This window comes from Chrysochloris asiatica, unplaced genomic scaffold, assembly GCF_000296735.1.
Source record: "Chrysochloris asiatica unplaced genomic scaffold, ChrAsi1.0 scaffold00218, whole genome shotgun sequence".
In the NCBI taxonomy this organism is placed as follows: domain Eukaryota; kingdom Metazoa; phylum Chordata; class Mammalia; order Afrosoricida; family Chrysochloridae; genus Chrysochloris; species Chrysochloris asiatica.
The window spans coordinates 4,898,713-4,899,046 of NW_006408736.1; positions in this window are offsets into that span (position 1 = coordinate 4,898,713).

Consider the following 334-nt stretch of genomic DNA (forward strand, 5'->3'; position numbering starts at 1 on the left):
CTGTAAAGAATTTGTTCCCTTTTTTGAGCTACTATATCCATAAATATAGGTAAAGTTCATCAGATTGTATCAGGTTACTCTTAATTTTTTTTTCTCCCCCTGTTCTTTCTTGTTATGATTTCCTTTTATAGCAGTTGTTTGTTGTTTCTATCAATCCTATTTTTTGATTAGAAAAAAAAAAAAAATGAATTGCCACTTTGGTTGCTTTCTCCTGACAAAAATATTATATGCTAGAGAGAATAAGCTCATTATTAAAATAAATTCATGAACAGGAACAATTCAGTTTTGTAATTTGAAATTTTAATACCATTTCAAAACCTTTAGTAACTCTTTT